At 39.9% G+C, this 27192-nt stretch overlaps 1 pseudogene; it reads right to left on the bottom strand.

Annotated features, from left to right (window-relative positions):
• Positions 1-1812: 1812 nt before the first annotated feature.
• Positions 1813-27192, bottom strand: LOC131572377 (transmembrane protease serine 11E-like; annotated as a pseudogene).

Raw genomic sequence — 27192 nt, 5'->3', positions numbered from 1 at the left:
CCAAAGTCCTTATTTTATTTTATGTATTTATGAAGAAACTGCTTGAAGTCTTTCTTGCATCTGGGGGATCTAAATTCCACACTTTGTGCATTTCTTCCATGTGAAATTCTGACCCTTCAGCTTTGCAAAAACAGGAAAGTCCAAGGCACCAATGTAGTTCTGATTACACATGGGGTTTATAGTTTCAGAGGCACATCCAAACAAACAATACATAGTCCCTTGCAGTTTTAGCACATGTTTATTAAAAAGGAAGATGTGAATAATTGAGTATCCGCTAAAGAAACAACCCTCCTAATATGCAGGCTTTGAATATAGCTTATGCTGTAAGTTTGACACAAGCTGGGGCAAGATGCCCAACAGGAGAAAGGAAGGAAAAGCAATAACAGTGTTAAAAAGAGCAGTCTCACTGCATGCAGATTACAGTGCTAGCCCTTTTCAACATTTACCCCACATGCTGCCAAGGGACGTCTGACACTAAACAAAGATCACATACTTATGTACTGCAGAATGAGTGTGCTGTGTGGACTGCAATAAAAGGTGTTCAAACTGCCAGTTTCATCTTTTAAATATATATATTAAAGGTGAAAGCTAAACACTTCCAAATATTGAGCACATCTTAAAGACCATCTAAATGGTCTTAAGGCCATGTAGACAATTCTTTTATTAAGCTAAGTACTGGTATTCTGAAGTCCCATAAACAGCTTTGGAAACCTTAAATTGGCTAGATTTGGAGTGATAAGCTCATCAGGAGAATAAAATTTAAAAACTTAGATCTACTACCAGGGTTAAAGGAATGTTGCTATCATTTGTTATGTTACTTTCTTTGAGCCCAAGGATGAATCCAACCACATACATCCATTCTCCTTCTATGTCCATTTCAATTTAGTGTGGCCTTGTGGGCACAGCCCAGAAAGATACACCAAAAAACAAATTTCCTGAGCCTGCAACTCTGCTTTCTGTGGACCAAGGACAGGACAAAAAACAATCCTAACCTACCAGGAGCATGCTAAAAATTCACAATGGATGCCAGAGCTGGAGAACTACACATGTAACATATTGCAAATATTAAACCCCTACAGTTAGTTCAAATTCTGAAGAGAATTTAAGAAGGCATTATAGTTTCTTTTTGTTCAATGAATTACAACTCATTCATTCCTTACTTTTATTTAGACATCATCCCAAAGAACCTAAACAATACTCTTCCAGTTACTTAATGAAAATTTCTTGCATCCTAGCATTTTTGAGCTATATATCTGGTATTTTTAGGAAAACACAGTAGAGACCCCAAAAGTTACAGCCCAGAAAGTAAAAATCATGCCGTTGCTCATAACTGGAAAGAATTAATCTCAGCTTTATACACAATACACTATTTATATTTTTGAGAACGATGAAATAATTATTTATGTTTAGGATCCTGTAACATACCTAAAGACTTGAATATATATGGCATATGGCCATTTTTATCCAGATAAAATGTGGAAATAAATATAGATAACAAGGGACAAGGAAGGAGAGAAGGGTTATGAATGAGGTATGGCTGGATTTTTGTTACAGGTTATAATTAATTTTATTTTGTTTCTAAGGCAGTGCTGTTTCTGCAAATAGCCATAAGGAAGATGAATTCATAAGGAGCCCGGAGTTCCTCTGAGGCTGAATAGTTATTTCTAGATGAACCACAAATGATAGTTTCTTCATTTAAAAAATGTATTCTTTCACCAAGGAACGGTCAATGGCATTTTCATGTTGTATCATCAAATTGACTACAGCAGGAAGCAGCTTTCACACAGAGGTGATCTGCATTTTGTCCTTGGCTCACCAGTTTGTATTCCAACAGATCCAGTCATAAACTCCTGTCATCTTGGTGTACACACCAGGACAATTGCGCCGAGCACACCCTTCACCCCAGCTCACGATGCCAGCAAGGTACCATCTATTGCCCTTCCCTGTCCAGGCCAAGGGACCTCCAGAATCTCCCCAAAATGAAGGAATCCAGCCATTAGTACATGCACAGAGAGCAGTGTAACAAAAATTAGGTTATTTAGGAACAGTAAATACCTGCCCCTCTTTGTCTCAAATATTAATTAAAACTTACTTCTAGATATAATGTACTCAGCCAGATGCCATATTTATTCAATTGTTTTAAATTATGGATGCAGCACACTTACCAATATAAAGCAACGGCGAGAAGCAGTTTATAAAATTACTCCTTGATAATGTCTCATTACAGGATTCATTGAATAACTCACCACAGCTCAAATAGGGAGAGAAGAAGACAGGGATGGAAATAGGGAATTCTACTACAACTTGAAATAGGGAATTCTACTGCAATTTGAAATCTACTATAAATTGTTCACAGGTTGAAGGCAGATCTCTTATACTGTGTGTTAAATAGGAACAGAAAGATACCACACACCCAAATCAAAAAAGCCAACTAACCAAAACAAACCCAAACCCGACAAACAAACCAGGCACAATTGAGTATTATCAGTAGTTTTATAATCAAGACTGACTCTACAGTAGACTACTTTGTAGAGACAGAAGAAGGAACAAAGACTAAGGAATGTGCAAATAAGAACAGGCTTCTCAAATGGAACATGCAGGTTTGCATAGCAGTATAGAAAAATAAAAAGTTCTATTTAATTCATTTCCCAGGATCAAAGTGCATTTGGGCTAATCAATGTTTTTTTTTGCCTTCCATTATTTTAACCTTCTCTGACCTAGTCTGTTGACAGAACTCTGGGCAACTACAGTGCAGCTCCTCTCTGCAGCTGTTCCTAATGCACACAGGGCTGTCAGCAGCCTCCAAATTCACCCTGGGGCTTGTTTGAGCCCCCAGGTGGAACCAAAACATGTAAGAGGTCAGGAGAAAGCCACGTGCTGAGAAAAGAGTAATAACACAAAGCTTTCATCACCCAACCAACCAAAATTATCTATTATGATGGTAGAAAATTATCTAGAGATAAGAAAAGAAGTCAGAGTTCTTCCTTTCTCTCAGGCTGCTGTCATACTAGAAATGTTGCTAATCCAAGAGACTGATGTCAAAGTGACTTGAGAAAGGAGGCTCAGCCAATTACTCAGCCGGTTCTGAAAGACCAAAGAGGTTGTATATCTCTAGGGAAAGGAAGGATCCTAAGCAGAAGAATCAAGATCAAAGAACATTCTAGAGTGATAAGAAAACAGAATGAAAGGGTGATTTTTTTATTTCTTGTGTATCAGGTCCTCTAAAGATGAAAGGTATTTGGAAGCTTCATATAACTTGTGCAACATATGCACAGCTTACATGTCCAGGAAGGAGTAAAACAGAACAAGGCCCTCACAAGTCTGAAAGCATAGTAAAGCAGGTTTAGGGTGTTATGGGACTTTCCTGAGTTCCCAGTGTCATTCCTCTCTAGCACTGTACAGGAAACACTTACTATATATTACAGTGATATAATATACTGTGACAGAAAGTATATATAATATATATACTAGTGACAGAAAAAAAGGGAAAAAAAGAAAAAACCAACCCCCAAAAAAGTAAAGATGCTACCCAGACTAAGAACTTAAAAACCCAGAGGTCCAACATGCCAGAACTCAGACCAACATGCTAAAACTCAGACATAGCATATCATGCTGGAAAATGTCTAGTATGATATACAGCTGAATAGGTTAAAAATGCCCATCTGAAAATTCAAGGGCATTTCTTAAGCAACACATTTTTTGGAGGAATACCACCCCTCTGACATATTTTAGCAAAATAATTCCAAGGTCAAAGTTTGCAGATAAACTCTACGTAATGTTAATAAAAATAATAATTAATTTAATTAAGTCTTTGACACTATAAAAAAAATCTACAAATAGTCTATCATGTTAAATAAGTTTCACCCATCATGAGCTACAATCTTGCAAAAGTTATCCTATTGCATTAAAATAATAAAATTTATATATTACACAAAATTTGTACCAAATTGCCTCAGCCTAATATTCAGTAACAAATTTCTATCCCTTTTGCATGCTAACTGGTATAAAAAAATGTTTGTAAAGCTGATACTCATCATCAGAAATTTAAACACCAATGAAGTACACAACTAGTGTACTAGGAGATAGAAGGCAGAGTCAGGACAGGGAAGTATAACCAAAAAGCAGTTTCTGGTTGTGTGTGTAAACAAGCTGGGGTTTATAACTTACACTACTGTGATGTAGTCACAACTTGTAATTATACACATAAATGAATGTTTGAAATTAAAAAGCACCATTGCAGCTGCAGTTCCAAAACTTAGCTTAGCTTTTCCTTTTGTATTTCTTTTTAACTGTAACAATAAATTACTCATCATACTTTTACAGTTTTTTAGCAATTCCACATCCAGATATTAAAAAAGATAAAAATAAATTAATACAAATAGCGCAATTCACAGGTGGACCTTTTAGTGCAGACGATTCCTTTTATCTTTATATTTTTGTTGTCTGGTATGAAATATAACTGTTGAAGAAGAAAAAGAACTCTTCTCGATACATTTTACTCCTTGCATTTGCAAAATGATATTTCTCAAGAGAGTCAGAGATTATCCATTATGAATTTTCTTCCTTATTTTGGAGGTCTTTTAGTTGCCATGTTAAATTAACCATAAATTTGCACTCAATAAAAAAGAAAAACCAAAAACCAAAACCCAAACAACAACAACAAAAACCCAAAAAAACCCTCACCACACAAACAACCTAAAACTGAAGAGTTTTCCAAAGAAAGCAAACATTCCTTTGTAGTTTTCCTACCAGTTCCATATTACTGGCATGCATGAACACCACCATTAAGGTTCCCAACACACAGCATACGTGAAGTAGTAAGATCATCATAGAGCTTGTTGCAAACACTTTGGTTAATCATTCTCACTCGAGCTTCCTGCAGTGTTTTGGCAAGATGACCTAGAAAAAAATACAAAGGGTATTGCAGAGGTTACGATGGCACAAATTTCTTACAGAGATACCAATTATCAAAACCAAAGAGAATTGCTTCTAACTCAAAATCTACCCAGCTAATGACAGCAGAGTAATTCCCTCACGTTCAAATGGTGCCTGCCCTTATTTTTGAAAGCTGGGTTGTTCACACTACCCAATAGCCATAGACGTTCCAATGCACCATGCACCATCTTTCCATTTCCCTAGCCTTTATCCTTATGACCTTAGTCTATCAGAAAGTAGTAAAAGTGCCATGCAAATTGTAAGATAAGACTGCACACGGGGTGACTAAATTTGAATGCTGTTTCAAATTATGCCTGAAGCTTTTTGTTATTATTTAAAACATGGCCATGCTCCAAACAACATCCCAGTCCTACAAAATGCAATTTCTATATAGTTTTCCATTCTCTCAGTTCTAGGGAAGAAACTGAGGAATAAAGCTGAGCATGGAAAAACAAATAATTTTAAAGAAACACCAAAGAACAGTCTGTAACTCACAAATTATGCTAAGACTTTAATTCTGAACTATGGTATTGACATGAGGTGCCCTTGTGAGCTAAATATCCTGATCCTTCTGATGTGCTGAGATGCTGCCCAAGCCTAGGTTTCAAGCTGTTTAATGCTGACACAGGGCAAGGATCCCACAGGCTCCCTTGCTACCCCTCTCTACCTCAGTGTGCTTTTTTCTGCCTCCCCACTGCAGCTGGCTGCTCCAAGCTACACAGAGGCAGAACTTCATGAGGCCTTTGATTAAGACAGAGAAAATGAAAGATCCTCCACATTTTTTTGCAATTGCAATTATTGCTGCTTATGGCTCTATGTTGTCAATCAGAAACAAATTCTTTCTCTGCAATAGTTGCAAATTACGGATCTCTTTACTTGCAAGGTTCTATTCATCTGATTAAATGAGTCATGAACATGAAAATAGGCACATTTTTATAAATCTATGATCATTTGCTTTTCAATGATCTGTGACACCTGAGTATGCATTTTGTCACTTATCACTTGCTATCCAAGCAACCTTTCAGAATTCACAGACTGTAGCTAAGGAGATCTTTTCTGGCTTTTTATAGACACAGTAAGTAAATGTCATGGGTTTGGGGTTTTTTTTTTTTTTTTTTTTTTGTTTTGGTTATTTTTTTTTGTGCTTACAAGTATAAATATTCCATTGTTAGAGTTTAAAACTAAGCCAAACTTGCAAAAAGCGTATCCAGGAAAGGAACATACTATTTTCTTTTATGGCTCCCCAGCCAGTTACATAGCCAGTTCCATAAAGAAACACTCTAGAGGTGCTAGGTAAACAAATGGGCTCTACCAGCTCACTGAAGAGTACAGGTGTCTCCATTTCCAACAGAGCAATGTCATAGTCTGAGATAGCTTTGTCATGCTGTGGGTAGACAATAATCCTTATGATTGATCTCATAGCTACATGATTGCTCTTTTCATTTATAGTATGTGAACCCATATACACTCTCTATCCCATTGGAACAGAGTATCTGTAAAAAAAAGTATTTTTAGAACATCCCATTGGAAAGCAACACAATGTTAGTTCACTCTGTTTTAACTACTTTTCAGTATTTGAGGACATTCATCAAAACCATGGTGCATTTTCAATTTCCACTACCTAAACTGAACATCAATGAGGTTTTCACTCATTGATCAATATATAGGACATGTATTGGGATAAAAGGCCATAGTTCTACTCAGAAAATTCCTGCCTTTTGAAAGAAGGGGGAAAAAAACAATGGTGTTTGCCCTACATCTAACAGGACAGTGTTCTGTCATCCAGGTTTTACTGGTAATGGAAGCAAAAGAATAACTTCAAAAATTGAAGACTTTTGAAGCCAGCAGACAACACCAAGTGTTCATGTAGGGATGTCATGTCACCAAGTTATTACCTGGATCAACTTATCTAGACAAGGAATAGCTTCTACAAATTATTGAAAGCACCTTTGTAAGGTTATTAAAGTGCAAATACTCTAGAACAGTATAATTTCCTCACGCCTTGCAGAATCAGGATCCAGGAAGCAATGGGTAACAGATATGAGCCACCTGTTGGAGATCACAGATGCACCACACACGTGGCCATGTGCCCCCATCTGTAAACTTGCTTGCCAAGGCCACTTCTCAGATCTCGCATCTTCACCTTCAACGATTCTGTTTTTTCTAAGCTGGTGTCTTCCACAAGCTAACAGAAATAATTTAATAAATTAGTAAAAAGCCCACCAGTTAATTCACTTTGCCATGCTTGACACAAACTTTTACCCTTAGACCTTACTGTGCAATTGGTAAAAAGGTGAGTACTTGCCCATTTTCACTCAATGGGTAGGTCAGATATAAAGCATTATCTGTCTTCCTGTGTAGCTTTCTAAAGAGTTGAATAACTCAAAAAAAGGTTAAGCACAATTTAAAAGTTCATTTGAATAATTCTTGTCTCTATTCCCTCCTTACAAACACAGCTTGACTACATTTCATTCAGCTTAAAAAAGCAGCAAGACCTACCAGCTTATCCAGGAAGTGCATTGCTTGAAATTAGTCATCATAGACAGAATGGATGAGCTGATTTAAAAGAAACAGTGCAAAATTCAAGACAGACATTTGCATACAGTGTTACCAGGAAATTAATTTTTTTTTAATTCATATTTGATTAACAAATTCTTAATCCAATAATGCTTAAGAATAACACAAATTGATGATTTAGTTTTCCAAGTAACTAACAAATTTTAAAATGAATGTTACCACACCAAAATGTGATCCATCTGCACAGTCTCTTTTCCCATCACACTCAGGATTTGGTTTCAGCAAGCATGTTCCATTGAGGCATTTGTATGCATAAGGGGAGCAATTTGGTGTGCTGAAATAAGAGAGAGAAGATAGTGTCACATGTTTGGAGTCATGCTTTCAAATTATTAACAACATCTTGCACATGCAGCAAGTTGTTCAAAGCTACACATTCTAGTCTGCTTAAAGTAGTAGTCCTATACTAGTGTAAACTGGTCCCACTGTGGAGAGCGAACAGGGGAATGACCCACCCTAATTAATGATCACACTAATTTCAGTCTCTACTGTCCCTGACAAAAAAGAAGACCCTTCAACTGTCCACACTCCCAATTTACATAACTCTAACCTGAGTAAGTGAGGCTTCTCAGACTTGTTCTTTTGCCTTCACCAGAACCACAGGCATTACAAATAATAAAAAATTCACAGCATCTTTTAATTTTCAAGTGAAATTGAGAAAACTGCAGAAGAGCTTTATACCTCCCTCCAATAAATTTCTGACTAAGGACTATCACAGTTTACTATGTGAGAAGCCTGATAGATCTCATCAATTGGCTTCCATAACTATTATTTTTATTACCAGTTGTTTACAAGGACCTCTAAACAGTGGGAGGTAGGTTTTTTTTGAAAAAGGATTTACTCCTGGTTACCCCAAGACTGAAAGCACGACAAAAAGTACATAAGCAAAATTAAGCAAGTCACTAGGGAGCCACTGGTAGTATCAGCAATGTCCACAACCATAGAGGACCAACAGCCACATGCTACACTCCCTACTAGAGGTCATCTGGATGTTTCTCTGCCATTTCTGCCAGACATTTATCTACCTTGGTTTTGGTAGTACGCAGTGACAGAGAGACTTGTGCTGTACTATCTGACCTTGGGTTACCTTCTGGTCACTGTTTCTGGTATCTTTTGAATGTTCTCTATGTTCTTTGACATGCAATGCCTAGTTTAGGTACAGTACACTAGCTGAAGCCTTCCCACTGGTGATCAGGAAGGTATTTTCAATTTCCTATTTTATATCCTAGTGTGACACTTAAAAACCCCAGAACAAAGACAACCAACCACTAAATACAAACAAAACTCACAGAGTATTTTGTGACTCTGACTAACAAGTCAGCTTTTGAGCAACAATCATCCCCTCTGCCATTTTTTCATCAAAAAGCAACTTAGGCGATCCACATGTCAGTTTAATTATCTCCATTCAGATCTTCACAGAATCACAGAATATTCTGAGTTGAAAGGGACCCACAAGGATCAACTTTACAGTTCAACTCGTGGCTCTGCACAGCATCACCCACAAGAGTTACACCCTGTGCCTGAGAGCATTGTCCAAATGCTTCTTGAGCCCTGGAAGCCTTGGGGCTGTGACCACTGCCCTGGGGAGCCTGTTCCAGTGACCAATCACCCTCTGGGTGAAGAACCTTTTCCTAATATTGAACCTAGTCTTCCCCTGATACCACATCAGACAATTCCCTCGGAAGTGTCACTGGTCACCAGAGAGCAGAAATCAGACAGCTGCCCCTCCTGTTCCCCTCACAAGGAAGCTGTAACTGCAATGAGGTCTCCCCTCAGTCTCCTCCAGGCTGAACAGACCAAGTAACCTCAGCTGTTCCTCATACAGTTTTCCCTCAAGGCCCTTCACCATCTTTGTCACCCCCTCGTGGACATTCTCTTAAAGATTATTATTTTTTATATTGTGGTGCCCAAAACTACCCCCATCACTCGAGGTGAGGCTGCCCCAGTGCACAGCAGAGCCGGACAATCCCCTCCCTCACCTGGCTGGCAATGCTGTGCCTGATGCACCTCAGGACAAGGATGTCCCTCCTGGCTGCCAGGGCACTGCTGACTCATATTCTTGTTTTTATTTTTCTCCATACATATTCTACAGCCTTTCAGGACCCCTTACAAATGCATCCCTCTTAAATACATCGATATTTCTATTGCGTAACACTTTTCTATTTCAGAAGGACCTACTCTAATCCATAATTTAGATCACAAACAAAAATTATGTGACAATCCATAACAATATTGGCAGAATGATATTAAAAATATTCTTCCTCTTTGGCAATCAGTCTTGACCAATCATTCTGTGGAAACAGTTTCCTGTATTTTTTTCTCCCCACATTTTCTTTACTTATTGATAAGCTTGTCACATAAAACAGTGTCAAAATACAGTTTATCTATTTATCCTCTCACAGCAGGGAACTAAAACAAAATTTTAAATCTCCATGCTGGCTTTAATATTATTTTCACTATTTACAAATAGCTTACTTTGGCTATTTCTTGTGCATTTTTCCTCTTTGGAAAGTTAACTTATAAAGATTGGTGTGAAATTCCCTCTTGATTTTTCTGTTCTCCCACTCTTTAAAGAGACACATTACACAGCCTCTTTTCCACACTTTTACATCTTCACCCACGTGCTTCATGTGATCCTTAAGATTGCCAGCAGTAGTTTAGAGATAATTTCAACTCATGTCTCAACTTCGTGGAAAAAACTCTTTACAGAAAACAACAAACAAGAAATGATTTCTCTACCCCAATCCAATTCAGCAGTACCATCTGGGCAGCCTTTCCAACATTCAAACTAATTTCTTGAAGGAATACACATTCTGTCTGCATATCTAAGGACAATCTAGAAAAATAAGAAATCAATGACACTGGAAATATTGATACAGTCTAAATGCAGTAATGCAGGACTCTACCATGAAGAAATAGTAAAATTATTATTAAAAATTGAAGTTTGTGTAATTTGTAAAATAAAATGAATATTTTAAAAAATCTCACTTGGCAGAATCTGTCAAAGATTTTTATCAAGCAGTCTGAATTAAATGAGTCACCTAAATATAGTTAGCAAATTGAATTTACATTAATTGCCTCTAAGGGTTGAAAGTCATTCACCACAGATACATAACTACTGATAGGAAGCATTTCTTTAATTTGTTAAGGAATGTATTTAATACAGGAAAAAGAAAATAAAATCAAAAATAATTTTCCTAAGGAAAAGGAAAATAAAATCAAAGTTAGGCTTCTCTTTAGTATTACAAATACATATTTCCTCCTATTAAAATTCTGTACAAATTAATCTCTATGTTACTACACTCAGTGTCTGATGTGAATAAGTGCTTTATCAAACAATTCCCAAAACTCACAGTCTTGTATGCAACAGCCCTTGACCAAGAATTTCTTTCACATTCACATTAACTAACTACTAGTTAGTTTAGATGGTAAATTGTTTCTTTACAATATGTAAAAATGTTTGTTCTCTTTGACTCTTTCAGATGTGCAAGAAAAAAAAAAGTCTCTGAAAGACTAAGTAGCTCAAACAACTCCTCTTTCTGCCCAAGTGAAGTAAAATGAAATTTTCTCCCATTTAGCACCATAGGCAAATTAAGAGCTACATCAGATTGAAGGACCAAATCCACTTGTCCCACAGTAGTCTAATCAGTTCCAATCTGGATTAAATTAGTCTTCTTCACTGCCTTGCATGTGATGTCAGTGGGAGGAAAGCATACACCATCCAGCCAGCACAAGCTCAAAGCAGGAGTGTCTGCATTTTCTTGTCACTTCTCCCTGAAGTTATGCAGCTGATGGCTGGCATTTGCTTTCCAGGTCAGCTCAGAGCAGAACGTGCAATTTTTAGTAACTGTGCTTTGATAGGCACCCAACAATGGGGAAAAAACTAACCTCAGGTGGGTGATTGCAGGTACTTAAGATATGGGAAAACATGACTTTATTTTTTTCCTTCTCCTGTTACTACTGCTGCAGGGAAGGCTGATATAGGCCAGCGCTCTCCATCCATGCTGGTGTCTGAGATAGCATTCCCCAAACTACTGCATCTACTTGATACTGACACATGACAGCCATTCCACTCCTCCTGAGTCTTTAAACAGAGCCTCCTGACTGTGACTAAGAACTGATTAAATAACTTTGAGCCATCTGCTTCCTGCCTCAGTGCTAGGAGCAGAGCACACAGATACACACAATAAAGGCAGTGGATTTTGTTAAAAAAGGTATTCCTAGGCTTGGAATCTTAACCATTTTTGAGGCAAAAACCAGAGTAACCACAGAACTAAGAATAGTTAGTAACTTTTTCTGGTAGAAAGAGGACCCACATTGTTGGAAGAAGAAATCCCTGAAAATTTGTGTCTTATAGAATGACTTATTGGATTCAGGGCACCCCTGATGAAGGAAAGAATGATGAGGAGGACTCCATCTTATCACAAGGCTAATTAATTACTTTATTATACTATATTACACTATGTTACATTACATCTAAGCTGAATCTGCCAAGCACTCAACTGCACTGACTCGTGACTGCCCACTGACAGTCCCGACACACACATGGATTCAATTGGCCAGTGAATCAAAACACTCACACCAGAATCCAATTAACAGTTCCCTTCAAGTAAACAACATTCCACAATGCATTCCACTTGTCAACAACACAGGCACAGCAAATGAGATAAGAATTGTTTTGATCATACTTTTCTCTGCTTCTCTCAGGTTCAGAGAATGTGAATCCCACAATGACTGACCACAAAACGTGCCATTTCTTTAGAGTGAAAGGCCATGAAACAAGAATCTTTACCAGAAACCTTAAAATTTAAATGCTTCTATGTCAACAATGAACAGAACTACATTCTGACAAGCAAGCTGAGGATTTGAAGAGGCTTCTCAAAATGAACTGATCTCATGAAATCACAGAGAACTTTAGCTACCTAGACATTAATTGGGTAAAAAACCCCTGGCATTTAAAAAATCTGAAATTGCATCTTTTCTAAGAAATGTCACAAATAAATATACTCGTATCTCCTGAAAATTCATGTTCCACCATCTGGAAGACCCCCAAAATTTAATATTGATCCAGAACATTTTCTGTTTCAGGGGAGGGTCCTGCCTTCCTTAGCAGACACCTGTCTGTCAAAACCAAGACAGATTTTGGTGCCCAACATGAGGCTTAAGGGCATAGAAACAAAAAGGGAATAACAGTTCTTGAGTAATCTAATTTTTGTGTGCTGCTAGAGAAACCTCGTTAAGTGACGCCATGTGGTCCAGCTTACCCTAGTTTGCGTGGCATGTGATCGTAGCTATATTTCTCCCATTTGCAGACCCTTATCTAAACATGGCTCCTATAACCAAGGCTACTGTGGCTATTATCCACTTTGTTTTATGGGTGAATAAGGTGAGGAATTTATGGATTTTTAATTTCCTCTGGAAAGCAGGCACATGGATTCAGAGCTATCACACACTAACTGTATGTTTTTGGGGTTACTTTAATAATGGCACCTACCATAACGAAATGACACTGGGGAAAATTTTCTCCCAACCGTTTAACCATCTCTTTGGGTCTGCCCCACCATTTTTTGAAGTGTTTAGATCCACTCTAAATACTAATAATATCATACAGTGGCTGGTGTTGCTGATAGGCCTGTTCTGTTTAGCATTTAGAGATAAGGAAAGGTTAACCTGGATAACCACCCTGACACCTACTCCAGAACCTGACATGGCACCAGAGACTAGGGATGCTGATGCCCCAGAGCCTGACTGTGCCCCACAGCCTACCCCAGATATGAACTACCCAGATTGGGTGGGGGGTCTGGTGAAGGAGATACGTGAGATGGGCCAGATGCTGAAGGAGTACATTTCCCCAGCTGGTGAGAAGCCCTCCCCCTGCCTCAAATAGGAGGAGTCTAACAGTGCAGCAGTGGAACCTACAGATGTTACAACTGTCCAGGTTCCATCTGAACTGCAAAGGCAAGACATAGCTAGCAACAGTTGCCCCATAGAAACAAGGAGATCTAAGATGAAATCAGAGCACCCAGATAGGGGAGGGCCCTCACAACCCACAGGGGAGCCAGAGGTTGCAATCATCACCGAGTCCCTGATGTATGAAAGTCTCCGTAATCTGCACAAAGACATTGTATGACGGGGATATGAGGCTTATACTTTGGGTCTGGGACCTTATGGGTATAGGTGTCCAGCTGGATGGTGGTGAGGCAAGGAATCTGGGACCCTTGACCCAGGACTCAGGTATGAATCAGATTTTTGTAAGGGAGCCAGGGTCCCTTTTCCTCTGGGAGTGGTTTTTAATAAGTGTCAGAGAGCGGTTTGTTGACAGGGAGAGAATGCAGGACCACCACCGTAGAATGCGCTGGAAGACCCTTGAGGAAGGGATCCAACAGCTGAGAGAAATGGCAGTATGGGAGGTAGTCTTTGGGAGGGATGGACATCATGATAATGACCCAAACAAGGTCAGGTGCATAGGGCAAATGTTGTGGAGTCTGGCAAATTGAGGGCCATCTCAATACACCACCTTCATTGCAACGATTGATGCTGATAACAACCGAGAGACAGTGGGTTCTGTTGCCAGCAAGCTTAGAAATGATGAAAGTATGATCAATGGCCCAATGCAGGATCATGTCTCAGCTGTGGACAAGGAACTCAAAGAGGAGATGAGGGAGGAGGTGAGGAGGAACATTCCCACATTACAGCAGTGCAAGTCACAGGCCCCAAAGTCAGAGCCCAACGTTCCCCAGCTAGAGAGAGAGGGTACACCCCGCGGGCTGACCTGTGGTTCTTTCTGCGTGACCATGGGGAAGACATGGGAAGGTGGGATGGGAAACCCACTTCTGCCCTGGCAGCAGGGGTGTGTCAACTCAAGGAGGGAAACCCTAACTAAGGGAATTCCAGTAAAGTGAAGGTACCCTCAAACTCCCATGATGAAGCTGCTGAGTATGATCTGTCAGACCTTCTTGAAGGTATCTCTATCATGAATGTGCAGGAAAGCAATAATAACCAGGTTAAAGGGGCCCTGCCTCTATCCAGGGAGCAGCACCAGAAAACTGGATCTTCTGGATGGTGTGGATCTGATGGTCTGGCACATTACAACTACAAAATACAATGCCTTAGTTGATACTGATACTGATCAGGTACTGCAGTGTACCCTGATACCATCGGGACATGTGGGGGCAGAACCTGTTTCCATTGCCGGGGTGACGGGGGGATCACAGCAATTGATCCTGTTGGAAGCCAAGGTGAACCTGACTGGGAAAGAGTGGAAGAAACATCCTATTGTGACTGGCCCAGAGGCCCTGTGTATTCTGGGCATAGACTTCCTCCAGAATGGCTATTACAGAGACCCAAAGGGACTCAGATGGGCTTTTGGCATAGCTGCTGTAGAGGCAGAGAACATTAAGAAGTTGAACACTTTGCCTGGACTATCAGAAAACCCATCTGCGGTAGGACTTCTGAAGGTGGAAGAGCAACGAGTGCCAATTGCCACTTCAACAGTGCACCGCCGACAGTACCGAACAAATCGAGATGCTGTGATTCCATCCACAAAATGATCCGTGAGCTGGAGAGCCAAAGGGTGGTCAGCAAAACCCACTCACCCTTCAACAGCCCCACTTGGCCTGTGCACAAGTCTGACAGAGAATGGAGATTGACTGTGGACTATCGTGGCTTTAATGAAGTGCCTCCACCGCTGAGTGCTGCTGTGCATGCTGGTACTCCAGTATGAGCTGGAGTCCAAGGCAGCGAAGTGGTACGCCACTATAGACATTGCTGACACGTTTTTCTCCATTCCTCTGACAACAGAATGCAGGCCTCAGTTGGCTTTCACCTGGAGGGGAGTGCAGTACACCTGGAACCGACTGCCCTAGGGGTAGAAACACAGTCCTACCTTCTGCCATGGACTGATCCAGAGCACACTGGAAAAGGGTGCAGAAGCTCCAGAACACCTGCAGTACATCAATGACATCATTGTATGGGGGAACATGGCAATGGAAGTATTTGAGAAAGGAGAGAGGATCATCCAGATTCTGCTAGAAGCCAGCTTCCCCACCAAGAAGAGTGAAGTCAAGGGACCTGCCTGAGAGATCCAGTTCCTGGGAGTAAAGTGGCAAGACGGACAGTGTCAGATTCCAACTGAGGTCATCAACAAGATCACCCACAATATCTCCACCAACCAGCAAGAAGGAAAACAAGCTTTCCTAGGCACCATAGGTTTTTGGAGAATATACATTCCCAAATACAATCAGATGGTGAGCCCTCTTTACCTAGTGACCCTCAAGAAGAACACTTTCCACTGGGGCCCCAAGCAGCAACAGGCTTTTGCCCAGATTAAGCAGGAGATCGCTCATGCGGTAGCCCTTGGCCCAGTCAGGACAGGACCAGAGGTGAAGAATGTGCTCTACTCTGCAGCCAGGAACAATGGCTTGTCCTGGAGCCTTTAGCAGAAGGTGCCTAGGGAGACTTGAGGCCAACCACTAGGATTTTGGAGTCGATGCTACAGAGGGTCCGAAGCCAACTACACTCCCACAGAGAAGGAAATCTTTGCTGCCTGTGAAGGAGTTCAAGGCACCTCAGAGGAGACTGGCATGGAAGCAGAACTTCTCCTGGCATCCCGACTACTGGTGCTGGGGTAGATGTTTAGAGGAAAGGTTCCCTCTACCCGCCACGCCACTGACACTATATGGAGCAAGTGGATTGCTCTCATCACGCAGCGTGCCTGTATTGGAAACCTGAATTGCCCTGGGATTTTGGAGAAAATTATAAACTGGCCAGGAAGTGAAAACTTTGGTCTCACTGATGAAGAGGAACAAGAGCAAGTGACATGTGCTGAAGAAGTTCCACCATACAACCATCTACGATCAGAGAAAAAACGCTACGCTTTTTTCACTGATGGTTCCTGTCACATCATAGGGATGAACCGGAAGTAGAAAGCAGCTGTATGGAGCCCCACATGACAGGTTGCACAAGCTACCAAAGGAAAAGGTGGATCAAGTCAACTTGCTGAACTCAAAGCTGTTCAGCTGGCCCTGGACATTGCTGAGAGAGAGAAGTGGCCAAAGCTCTACCTTTATATTGATTCTTCGATGGTAGCCAATGCTCTGTGGGGCTGGCTGGAAAGGTGGATAAAGGCCAACTGGCAGCGTAGAGGAAAGCCAGTCTGTGCCGCTGATGAATGGAAAGACATTGCTACTTGGGTGGGGAAGCTACCTGTGAAAGTCCCTCGTGTAGATGCCTGTGTCCCCAAGAGTCGGGCTAATGAGGAACATTGAAACAATGAGCAGGTAGATCAGGCAGCAAAAATAGAGGTGTCGAAGACAGACTTAGATTGGCAACATACGGGGGAGTTGTTCCCCCTTAGCTCAATGGGCCCATGATGCCTCAGGCCATCAGGGTTGAGATACCACCTATAAGTGAGCACGAGACCAAGGGGTGGATCTAACCATGGACAGTATTTCACAGGTTGAAATGAGTGTGAGATATGTGCTGGCATCAAGCAGGCCAAGCAAGTGAAGCCCCTGTGGTATGGTGGGCGGTGGTCCAAGTACAAGTTGGGGAGGCCTGGCAGATTGACTACATCACACTGCCCCAGACACACCAAGGCAAGCACTAGGTGCTCACAATGGTGGAAGCCACCACAGGATGGTTGAAAACCTACCCTGTGTCTCACGCTACTACCTGGAACACCATCCTGGGCCTGGAAAAGCAAGTCCTGTGGACACATGGCAGGGACAGACTGAGCTGGGGGAGGCTCCTGGGGCACAGCAGGGATGGAGGCCTTGCTGCACCCGTGTGTCCCTGGCTCGGTGCCTTCCCAGGGTTCCCTGAAAGAATTGAGTCAGACAACAAGACCCATTTCAAGAATTGCCTTATCAACATCTGGGCCAGAGAACATGGTATTGAATGGATATATCATATTCCTTATCATGCACCAGCTGCCGGGAAAGTTGAACAGTGCAATGGACTACTTAAGACTACCCTGAAAGCACTTGGTAAGCGAACTTTTATAAATTGGGAAATGAACTTAACAAAAGCTACCTGGATGGTCGACACCCGAGGGTCCATCAATCAAGCTGGTCTTGCCCAGTCTGAACCCTTGCACACAATGGATGGAGATAAAGTCCCTGTGGTACATATGAAAGATATTTTGGGAAATATTGTTTGGATTAATTCCACCTCAGGCAAAGATAAACCCATCCGTGAAATTGTTTTTGCTCAAGGACCTGGTTACACTTGGTGGGTAATGCAGAAAGATGGAGAAAGCCGTTGTGTACCACAGGGAAACCTAGTCATAGGTGAGAACTGTGTAAGGTTTCTTTGCGATGCAGATGGAAAATAGAATAAGGGGTGGATCATGTTCTGGATTGCCAAGCAAATTGTACTCTATTTGCCATCTGTATGGCAGTTGTCTTCTGTTAAGTGGGCAGTTTTCCTTATCTCTTCCACAACCAATCCTCTCTCAGGGGAGATATCTGCCAATAATAAGCCTATTGAGCATCATTGCATGACTGATAAGAACTATAGCATCCTATTGTGAGATGCTCCGCCCAGAGGCAGGAGCCAAGCATTTCTACCTGGATATCATCTTGAGTTTCTGGAACACCAGCATGGCTTCTCCACTGGATTTTCCAGAGGAACAGCTGCCTCTTCCACTTGAGCTTCAGAGGAAGACTACACCCTTTCTACAGGATCCCTGCTCCAACAGAACCATACCTCACACTCCAGGAGGACTGCAGCCACATCTCCAATTGGACTGCTACCAATACCCTGACCAACAGGGTGTCAGGTTGTGCTCTGACTCTGTCAGCGTTGTTCTGATTTTCTGCATTGTTTATTTTATCTTTTTATTTTCTTCCCTAATAAAGAACTGTTATCCCTGCTCCCATATTTTTGCCTGAGAGCCTCTTAATTTAAAATTTATAGCAATTTGGAGGGAGGGGGTTTTTGCTTTCCATTTCAGGGGAGGCTCCTGCCTTCCTTAGCAGACACCTGTCTGTCGAAACCAAGACAAGAAAAGATTCAGTATTCATGGTTAACTTTGGCTGGGAGAAGAGTCATGCTTAGAGGCCCTCTGCCATTCTATTTTCATATTGCAGCTTGGCTATTTTAAAGTGTCAGTGAAGTGCCATATAGTAGATCTACAGAAACTGAGAAATTTTACTCCCCATTTTACAGAATAGTTGATAAAAGTTAGAAAATAAGTACTAGCTTATAAATGCATCTTATATCTAAATTTGTAGCTCTATTCAGTCAACCAAAGACATAACATTTTACACATTTGTCTCCTGCAGTAGGGTTAAGAAAATAGGCAGGTTGAGTTGTATGCAACTGATCTGTCAAGCAGGGTTTCTGAAAGGTTTCTCCTTAAAAATTAAATTGTGTGCTTATTAACTTATGTTCTGTGGGACTGAAAGCTTTGTATTCAATATAAAATGCTCTGTGGGTGACCAGCTCATCAGAATGGAAGTTGATTGCAACAGAATAACCATATTCTCTGTTTCTGTTGTTTTCTGAAAGAGTTTTACAGTATCTAGCAAGGCAAAAGTGAGAAATATTAATTTCTAACCAAAGGCTGCTGGGCAGCCTTTTTCTCGGCCTGAAACTGCAGTAATTCATTGTGAACGACCCTCCATAATTTACCTAACTTCTTGGCAGTTTTATTGTCCTCTAAAGTAGCCTCCCATAATAAATCACCAAATTTACGCTACTCCATTAACTCATGAACCGTATGGGGGTTAATAAAAACTCCCCTAGCATAGCCATAAGTCAAAAGCCCTGGTAAATTCTTTTGCAAATCTATCCCCTTAACCTGTCTTTTCTGTAAAAAGGCAGTAAATAAATCATATGCTGCTTGCCTTTCCCTACCTAAATCGTCAGCGCTGATTGCAGCTCTTCAAGGTCCGGCAGCAATATCGGCCAGGCTCGTCTATACGACACCCAGAGCACGGTACGTCTCAGCTTCTTTTTTATCCGCTTTTTTTTTTTTTTTTTCTCTGCTGTCCTGGCTGCTTCAGGACCCGATCCGTGTCTTCACTCCTCTGTGGTGCGTTGCCTTATCACGTTGGGGTCACCATTTGAGAAAAGTGAAGGGAGACGACCATCTGATTGATGAGCATCAAACTCCGATTTATTGATCCAGCTTACACCCCTTTATAGTAGTGTTAATTAAGCTCATACATATTGCAAAACCTGAGCTCATCATTTGTTACAGATTACACACCAACCCCTCCTTTGTTGTCAATACCTGTGGTTTCTTGTTGAGGCTAATACTTGTTTTCCTCATCCTGTTGTTGACTTGTTATTGACCATTCTCAAGGCCTCCATGTTTTCCACCATGTTTTTCTCATCACTTTACTCAAGGACATGGTGTTTACTGTTTTTAAGGAAAAAGCCTGAGAACCTGCTGCTTACAGCTGCCTTTTACTTTTTAACCAGCTGTATGTAATCATGGCCTCTTCCTACAAGCCATGTCTGAACAAAACTCTGCAACAATTAGGTAGTTCGTAGAAATCATGAGTAGATTTTAAGTCTCGCCAAAGGACTTGCTTGAAATTCAGAGGTGAATTTCTGAACCAGAGAATGTCCTGGCTCTGCAGAATTCAGAATTCAGGGAAATACACTGTGGTATCCATCATGTGAGGCATGATTTACATGACCATTTTTTCTTTTTGACATAGAAGAAAAGCTCTGATTATTATTAATTTTCTCTGGCTGCTGGGATTTGTCATCTTACACATTAATTTGTTGCAGTCAAAAAAATTCTCAAATTTCTGGAAGTTGGCAATATTTCCATCCCATAGCTGGCGCCTGTACATAGGACAGGAAACAAATGCATGCCTGAGAAGAAGTCAGGTTCAGTGGTTTCACTAGGTTTTCTCTGTTTCATCTACATCAAAAGCCATTTCTCCCAATTTTGTGTCTACATAAGATAAAGAAAAGTCATCAATACTTAGAAGAGTTCCCAGCACTTACCTTGATGATCCAGGTGCAGTCAATGTTTGGTGGGTAGTAACTTGGATAATAAGGAGAAGTCAGTGTCCCATTCCAGGAAATATATTGACCACCACGTACTAGGAGAGAAATGCATCATCAAGGAGCATAGTTATCTCAGCTGTATGAAAGTGCAGAGTCTGCTCTACATACAGAGTTCAAGGAATGCATTGTGGCAGTATTCAACTCACATTTTTCCTGTATTAACTGAAAATCACTTAACTTCCACCTCCACATAAAACTGAATTTCTCTTTTTTTGGATCAAATTACAACTAAGGGTAAGTACAAAAAAACCTCTGACTGAAGTTTTTCTTTTTTAAAAAGGCATTCTTTCATGGTAAGTGGAAGAAGCAGCCAGATGTGGATGCAACACACCTCCCCCTTCCAATCTACTTCTGACTTTTCTGTAGGTATTTTCAAAATTAAAAAGCAATTAGCCCAGTGAAGGGATAACTGATTAATTTCATGTAAACAAGGAAGCTTGTGTATCATATGCCATATTGAGGTTTTATTTTCTACCAAGGACTCTATTAGATATCCAGTCCTTAGTGCTTTTGGTTCCCTTTAGGTAATATTGTGAATGCAAATATGAACATAACAGAAAATAATTCTGAAATTAAAAAAATATTGTAGCAAAACCTGGGCTAAATGTAATTTGAAATGCCCATCCTCAGAACAATAAAGCCATTTTAGTTAGTAATGTGCATGGGATAAATATTTGGATAAGCAGCGTGCAGAGAGACATAAGCTGAAATGTGGCAGTTTTGGAGGAGTTTGTCCTCAGTGACTTGTTCCACACATTAAAAGGAAAGTCACTTGCTTCATTGTCAAAACTCTTTCACTTATACCTTACCAAAAAACTGTGGCTAAACTTGATCCTGTGGAGCCCCTTTATCTCTTCTAAAATTAGTACTACAGTTCGGCATTACTTAAAATATTTCACCCCACAGGACTCATGTAAAATCCACAGTACCTCATAGATTTGGAATATAGGTCTTAGGTTTGGAACACATTTTTCTTATTCAGTTAACTACACTGAACAATGCATTCAGAAAAAGAACAAAGAGAAACTAGAAGTGTTTGCTCTTTTCCATTTTCTTTAAATACACATTCTATGATCTGTGGATACATTGCCAAAACTGACAAAAGTAGCTGCTCTGTCACTGGGGCTATCTAGCTTTGCCCAGATAGTGCCTGTAGCTGTCTGTCTGTCTGCTTCCCTGCCGCTGCTCGGTGTTACTCATGCAATGACTGGCAAGTAAGTCTTGAGTAGTTATCAGGAAGACAAAGTCTCCCAGACCAAAGGATGTTCTCTCTTTGTTCAATTCTCAGTCTTTTGTAAAGTAGATCTCAATGATAATTCTCTACTTTATATGCCAACATTCCGTCTCCCAGATATGGTCAAGGCAATATCAACTTTTTAGAGGCAAAATCAGTAATTAGTGTGCTTTCATCAGATGCTTGTTTCTATTAATTACTTACTGATTTTAGGAACAGCTTGAAAGTGAGCTTTTAATATGTTGCTTTCTCCTCTTTGGTCCAGTGAGAAGGTAAGCAACATCACATTACTTGATGAAGTTAAACACACAACCAAAGGAGTCCAGGCCCCAGGCCCATCTGGAAGGTTACCAAAAAAAAAAGCATTAAAAAAAATTAATCCCAAAACATTTCCCATATTCCTGTTGTCTTTGCTGGGAAACTGGGCAGAAGTAACACTGATCTGGTCATCTGTGTTCAAGAATATTTCCCTGGCTACCACTTCCCTTTCATTCTTCCATCCAGCTGATAGTACACAGGATGCTTGGGCATTCCAGCATTGATGACTAGTCACTCTGCGTGTACGTCACCATTTTATTGCTTAACAAGTGTCCTGGAGTTTCTGTACCTATAGAAGCATCAGAAAGGCAATGCCAGATTATGTTACTTCAGTGGTGATAGTGGCACTGAGAAGCAGAGGTTAGGAATGAAAAGGCAACAAGTGCCCGTGTAGCAGTGTTAAGCAGAATCTGTGCAACAAATGAACCCAAAGCATTTTCAATCTATCCATGTTCAGCCTGGTTTTGTGCCACAAAAACTATTACACAAAATGTGAAGCCCTATGCTTAGCAACTATTACTATCTGCTGTTCTTTTACTTGTAATGTGACATGCTATTTCTTGCATCTGTAATTCACTCTTATGCTTATTCCATTTTGCAACCTGCATCATATTTTGAAATTTTTCATTTATTTATAACTCTATGATCCTTGCGGGTCACTTCCAACTCAGAATATTTTGTGAGTGAATATATACATTAAAAATTTCTAACAGGTTTCTCTTTTTCTGTGCGCAGCAAATGAAAGCAATTAAGATTAGACCTCACAGTAACAGATTATTTCCATCACAGCCCTGCATCAAGTTCTTTGATGTAACTGAGGCCCAGATTGGCAGCATTAAAATAAAATTTTTTAACCTTAAATTGAAAGTACTTTTCTTCTGCTTTAGCAGGCTATTCCTTTCATGCGTTTGAAGTGAGGCACTAGTGAATGAATCTCTGCTTTGCCTCTCCTGCAGACATTATTAAATCCTTTCTATCATAATAGCTGACAAAACATTTATAAAATAAAAATTTAAGTACCTCCACATTGCCATATGGAAATATTTCAGCATCTTCATCAACCCAGTCGACAGCCTGGTTTATCTTCTATCTGTACCTTCTGTCACAGTATCATCAGGAAAGCAAGGCAAGCTATGAGAAGAGTTGTCCACATGAGATACTTACTCTCACAGCACACCTCCCCATCTCAGCTTGAGCATGCTTTAGGATTTGTCACTGAACAGATTTATTACTGCAGTTTACAGAAACTGGAGAGAATCAGTTCAGCCACCATGTGTGACCCTGGACCTCAACATTGGGGAATAATGACTATCATAGTTACTGGCTGTCACGGATGGACATCCTGTTATTATTAGTTCTACTGCATGTGTAATAAATATGTCACTAGGCTGCTTTTGATCCAAGAGCAAAACTAATAGACATATGCAAAACAATGCATTTTTTAGGGTGGCAGTAAAAGCAATGAAAAAACTAAATTTTTCTGAAGTACCTTCAGGCTTATAACATCATTTCAGTCACCAAATTCTGTTTTGGTTTTTTAATAGACAGACATCTATTGATATGCACATTCTTGAATTTTATCTTACAGCTTACTGCATCAATGTTCTCTGAATGTCTTATATCAGACACCTGTGTTGGTCTTGCTGTCTTCCAGGTATTTTCATGCTCATGGCCAGCTCTACATTTGTGGCTCCTAAAAAGCTAAGCCAGTGTTAATAATACACAATGGAGTAACAGTAGCAGCAATAATCCATAATAAGTAGCAGAACAAATGCAGGCCTACATCAGGAACAGGATTCCCCTTTGAAGTTTGAGAGTAACTCCTTACAAAAACCTTCTGTCCATTCCATGCCAACAATGGCAATCTGTTATGTCTTGTAGCATAGAGAGCAGTTAATTTTAGTACATTAATAGAGCTGAAGAGGACTACTCAATTGAGTTAAACCACTCCTAAACAAGTGCATTTCAGATTCCTAGCTGAATCTTCATGCCCAGCTAACCTCTTCCTGAAAGTTCCAAGAATTTAAGTAAAGTTCTCCTCTTGAAACCATCCATCCTCAGATCCTACAATTTGTTTATTCATTTGGTTGAGGAAGACAGATTCCTTGTGCTCATACATGAAATTTAACTCTGAAAAGTAGAAGCGTAGCCTCTCAAATTTAAATATCATCTGAACCCACTTATGCAAATACACTACAGTGACTCTGAGGATGTAGCCTTCCAGCCCCCTATTATGAGGAGGAATTCAGCTGTGACTGGACTGCCATAAAACATACATTTTCTGAAAGTAATAGAATATAATACTCTAAAATAAATTCTGTATGTTTTTGAGTTGTAAATGTAATTTTATGGAAAGGAACCCTTTAGAATTAGACATAGTGTAGAATAAACCCCACAGAAATTTGTAATGGGTTCCCCAGGGAAGAAGGGGTGATGGCACCAAGCTTGTTAAAGTTTAAGGAACGTCTGGACAATGCTCTTAATCAGATGGTTTGGTTTTAGGTAGTCCTCTGAGGAGAAGGGAGTTGGACTTGGAAACCCTTATCAGTGCCTTTCAACTTTATTAGGAGATCTTTTCATTACGCTATCCAAGATTTTAATTAAGTTGTATTTCAAATCTCAAATTCAAATTTTATCCATCTAGTACAGTTTCAGAGAGCTTCTGTACAGCTCAGTAAAGCATTTTTGCTCTGTATCTTACCTCGTAATGATCTTGTTCTGCAGTGGAAGAAGGAAATCATATGCTGACAAGTGGTATGATGCACAGCTCTCTGGAGTGACACCATGCAGAGCGATAACTACCATGTAATTAGGAGGAACTTACAGTCTCCATTGATAAAAAGACTTTTTGGGATTCATCAGAGTTAGAGTCCTGTTGTTACCTGGCTTGGAATACAGGTCAAAGGATACTGCTACAAAGTAGAGTGTAGATGAGTATGGAGAAACTGTTAGACTGAAAGATAGGTTCTTGGGTAAGATTTCTGACAAGGTAGAAAAAAATCACGTACTCATATTTCTTGACTCCTCTATTCCTTTTTTGCTCTTACGTTTACAATTCTGTTGCCCTTTTCCTATCAGACTGCATCACCTTCTCCAGCTCTGGCCAAGGGAGTACAAAGCCTCACCATCATAAGCAGGAACTGATTCAGCTGCAATTGCTACAATATCTGCCTAATTGATCACTAACAATATAAAACCAAAATTGTCTAGTCACAAGCCAAATTATGTACAATTTCTTAGAGGTTTTGTTGGGTGTTTTTTTGTTTGCTTGTTTGTTTTGTTTTTGGGGATTTTTTTAGAAATGGCAAAAATCAGAGCCACAGCTCACTGCAATAGAGGGAGCTATTAAATTTTAGCCATTCTAGTTGGAACATCAGAATAAAAGCTGTAAGGTATTTCCATCCAGCCTTCATTTGAAACACAAGACATGAAGATTCCATAACCTAGTTTAGTTCATAAGCCCTATGAAAAAATGCCATTTTTCTATCACAGGTTTCCACTCCCCCTCAAAGTGGCATCACTTGGGATTGAAGCATAATTTCCTGATCTTATCATCACATCATATTCTGTGGAATTGGAAACTGAAATGTAATAATTATGAGCTACACAAGCCAAAGACACAAAGTGGAGAAAGAAAAATAGACAGAATAGGTATTAAATGACAGGTACATTGATACCAAAAAGCTCCATTGTAACAAGACCAAAATCTTCCTCCCCAGAACTGAACAAGGGAACTGTTTGTTTACTACAGATTTCTTTTTGTTCCACTGGGGTTAATTTTTCAAGAAAAGTAACCGTATCTTGTGGTGCCCAGAATGTATTCCAGAAGTGAGCTTGAACCCCAGATTCTCCTTCACTGTGAAAGGAAAAGAAATTCACTATAAATACAGTCTAATTACTATTTTGGACATGGTTTTCACTGGTCTGCATTTTTGGCTGGCACAGTTTCATAGCCAGCTGAACTTCTGTGCCCAATAGTTGCTGCTAAACATGGTGACAAAAGGCTCTTTTGCTAAACAATTAGTTTTGTTGCATTTTTATACAGTTTTGACATATACAGATTAAACAGCTACACACTGAGACAGAAAACCACACCTTGAAATCCTTCAATAGTTTTTATGAAATTGGATGTTACCATCCCTGCTGTATAATTTTACACTTCTAAATTTTTAATGGAAGATATGATTTTATGCTCGCAATTTCTTTGCTCACACAATTTTTGTTGAAATAAAGAATCCTTGAGCATACACATACAAGTTATTGCTTCAGTGATTCCACCACAATCCTTTGAAATCACCTGTGCACTGACCATTCAGGATTTTCAGAAACTACCAGGATTGTAATAACCTGCTGCTCAGTGGATTTACATTTCTTACCAGGAGCTCAAATAGTGTTTTACCCCAAATTACACATCTAAGGATTTGTTTTCAGAGGTTGAAAGATAACTTTATTTGAATGGATAAAATAAGATCTTGCAAGAGCTGAATTATTATTTCAAAAATTAAAAGTAGATTAACAGAAAGAAAAACAACCCATAGACTCAGGAACGATTAATCAGACTTCATTTCTCACAAATTTTACAAGGCAGGACAGAAGTCACACTATAAGCTTAAATCATATACTTAAATGCCTTTCTGCATTTTTAATTCTCTTACAGAGATGTGCATTTTCTTCTAGATAGCAAATTTAAGATGCATTAAAGAAAAACAGGAAAACACAGCTGAATATATCAAATTTCCACCAAACCTTCTTGGTAAGATGGGCAGTAGCAAACATGCAGACTTTCCTAGAGAAAGACCATGGATGGCATTAGTGTTAAAAAAGAAGAGCTATTGTAACATATTTTCGTGTATTTAGTCCCATAGTTTTAAAGAGATAAAAATATTGCAAATTGAGATAAGATCTTTCATGTTATCAGCTACAATTTATGAAGAATGGGGGTCAGTGGACACAGGAGTAGACAGAGATAATTTTTTAACTGTGTTCCTACTGCAAAGCTTAGCTGGTGGCTCTTACCTGCCCTGCGACCTGTTCAGCACCTGGTACTGGAATGCTGTACACAGAAATCTGGCTGGAGGGAAAAGCCTGCAGCATGATGCCAT

Source organism: Ammospiza caudacuta, chromosome 2 (assembly GCF_027887145.1).
Source record: "Ammospiza caudacuta isolate bAmmCau1 chromosome 2, bAmmCau1.pri, whole genome shotgun sequence".
NCBI classification, from domain to species: domain Eukaryota; kingdom Metazoa; phylum Chordata; class Aves; order Passeriformes; family Passerellidae; genus Ammospiza; species Ammospiza caudacuta.
Note: the sequence above shows the minus strand (reverse complement) of the source record. Positions and strands in the feature narration are given on the sequence as shown.